Raw genomic sequence first — 3,122 nt, 5'->3', positions numbered from 1 at the left:
GGCTGGGAAAAACAAAATTAAAAAATCATTCAGACGCTTCTACTTGCCCTCTGAATTTTGGACCAAATGATCTAATAAAGCTTTCCCATCCCATGGACAGATCTGATCTTGCACCCATGGGCCATATTGTCACGTGCTGCATGTGCATGAGCAGGGCTGGACAAAAGTTCATATTTTCTCTAATCAACCCTGCAACGTTTCAATGCTGAGTTCATCTCTTGGAAAGACATGTGCCGACGTTGGAAAGTTGATGACGGAAGCCGAAGACTCATTTACGCCGATTTCCGTTCCTACCGCCTGGGAACCTAGGTTGGGCCATCGTGATGTTTGTGAGAAATCCACTCCGTTCATCCGTTTTGTGAGCTCAATTTTAGAGTGCGAAAAAAAAAGTGAGAAAGATCCATGACTTAAGTGGGCCCTACTAAAGGAAAAGTTAGTTAGGGAAATTCCTACCGTTGAAACCTCCCTGGGCCTGTCAGTGACGTTCACATGCCATCCATACCGTTCATAAAGTCATTCCTACTGGGATGAACTGAAAACACAAAAATAAACATGATTCAAAACCTCTATGGCCCCACGAATATTTCAACTGTAAACGTTCAATTCTCACGTTTTTGGTCCACTTGAGCATTCGGTCCGGTTCATTTTCTTCTCTGATGTCCTAAAATAAACTCACAAAACGGATGAACGGGGTGGATTTCTCACAAACATCACAGTGGGCCCACCTGGGTTCCTGGCGCAGGAACTTTTGCGAAAGGCTTTCGCAGGAAATCCGCGTCCCATTTTCATCTCGATCTCTTGCATTGTACGTGGCAGCGCAGGTGGTGTTGCCAACGGTGGGCAGCTTCGGTGGATTCCCGGAACCACCACAAACCGAGGTGGGTGGATTGTGAGGCCCACATTGATGTATGTGCCTTACATCCACGCGGTCCATCCGTTTTTACGGATAATTTTGGGTAGGATAAAAATAAAAATAAAAATGAAGTAGTTCCAAACCTTATGTAGACCACACGACAGGAAACAGTTGTGATTGAATAACCACCGTTAAAAATTCTTAGGGGTCATCAGAATGCTTATTTTCCATTCAACCGGTTAATAAGGTCACAAGGACGCAGATGAAAGGACAACACAAATATCAGCTTCATACGAAGCTCTTGTGACCTACCATGCGTTTTTAATGTTCAATCACCACTGTTTCTTATGGTTTAGTCCTTCTGAGATTTATGCCTGCTTCAATTTTGCAATCATTTTAAAATGGATAGAGAGCATGGACCATGGATTTATGTCACATACATCAAGGTAGGCCCCACGGGCAGGGATCCAAAAACTTCGTGGAACCGAGCTCACCGAAGCCGCGGCCAGCCAACACTACCGCCAGCGGTTGTGTCGATGTGTTGGGATCTGTGAAGCCCAACTTCGTGTATGTGTTTTATATCCATGCCGTTCATCCGTTTTTATCACTCATTTTAAGTCATGAACCCAAAAATAAAACAGATCCTAAGCACAAGTGGGCCACACAATAGAAAATAGTGGGTTAAATGACACCCACTGTTGAAGTTTTTCTAGGTCCCACCGCAATGTTTATTTGTCAGTTAACGCGTGTTGACAAGGTCATTCAGCCCTGGATGAAGGGAAAACAAAAGTGTTAACCGTCAACCTAATTCAAAACTTTGATGACTTTGAAGAAGTTTTTAATGGTAGGCATTCAATCGCTACTATTTTTTGTGGTACGATTCACTTCAGTTTCAGATATGCTTCTTTTTTTAAGATCATGCCCTAAAATGAGGGAGCAAAACAGAGAGATGGCGATGGTAAAGAACACATGCATAACGTTTGGACCCCACAGCAGCCAAAACACCGAGATGCCAACGAACGCGGATTGCGTCCTACCGGGCTGGTGGCAGGGGGAATAGCCAATCCGTCTACCGCAGGACTCGGATTGTGCGCCAACATCCATATTGTGTACACGACAAAACTTTGTGGTCCCCACTATATCTGTCTTTTATACAGGCCGTCCATTCGTTTTGCCATATCATTTTAGGGGTTTAGCCCAAAATGAGGCAGATCTAAAGCTCATGTGGACCACACCACATGGAAGCAGTGGGAATAATGACGCATAACGTTGAAACCTTCCCAAGGCCCATCATAATGTTTATTTGCCATCCAACTTATTCATAAGGTCACACAGACATGGACAGGCCCTCAATAAAACAAAAATTTCAGCTTGATTCAAAACTTCTGTAACCACAAGAAGTTTTCAATGGTAGAAATTCAATCCTGACTGTTTCCTGTTACGTGACTCACTTGAGCTTTAGATCAGCCTCATTTTTTTGGTTCATCCCCCAAAATGATATGGAAAAATGGATGAACGGCCTGGATAAAACACATACATCATGATGGGGTCACAAAGTTCTATCACGTATACCTAGTACCGAAGTTGTGCCGTGTTCCATCCTAAGCAATCTGAGTCTACCATCACATGCCAAAATAGCGCACATGTGCAAGATCTGAGATCTGAGCTTTCCATGATGTGCACCCCACTTTCTAAATCATCTGGCCAAAAATCGGGCTGGTTCACTCCTAGTCTAGGCTAGTGTACAAAAGAAATGGTCATCTAGCAAAAATTAGAAATAAAAATAAAGTCATTCACACGTTGTACGTGCCCTCTGAATTTTGGACCAAATGATCTAAGCTTTAGCATCCAATGGAAGGCTGTGATCTAGCACCCATGGACCATATTGGTACGGGCTATACTGGCACGTGCAATTTTGTGTGCATGAGTGGGAATGGATACTGGCATGGGCTAAGCAAACTGCCTTGGGCAATTCCTCAAGTCCATCTTTCCTCTTTCCAACCATCCCGTCACGGCTGTTCCTATCGTCTAAAAAGATGTGCGGGAGTCATGGATGACCATCCCATGTTTGATTGCGGATCACGGCTGTTCCTATCGTCTAAAAAGATGTGCTGGAGTCATGGATGACCATACGATGTTTGATTGCTGATCGCTGCTGTTCCTATCGTCCAAAAAGATGTGCTGGAGTCATGGATGACAATGAAAGGTTGACAATGCAAGCTAATGATGAATAATTAATACTTTGATTAAATGAGGAATTCAGTGGCAA

Source organism: Magnolia sinica, chromosome 3 (genome assembly GCF_029962835.1).
Source record: "Magnolia sinica isolate HGM2019 chromosome 3, MsV1, whole genome shotgun sequence".
Classification (NCBI taxonomy): Eukaryota; Viridiplantae; Streptophyta; class Magnoliopsida; order Magnoliales; family Magnoliaceae; genus Magnolia; species Magnolia sinica.
This window is presented reverse-complemented; position numbering follows the sequence as displayed.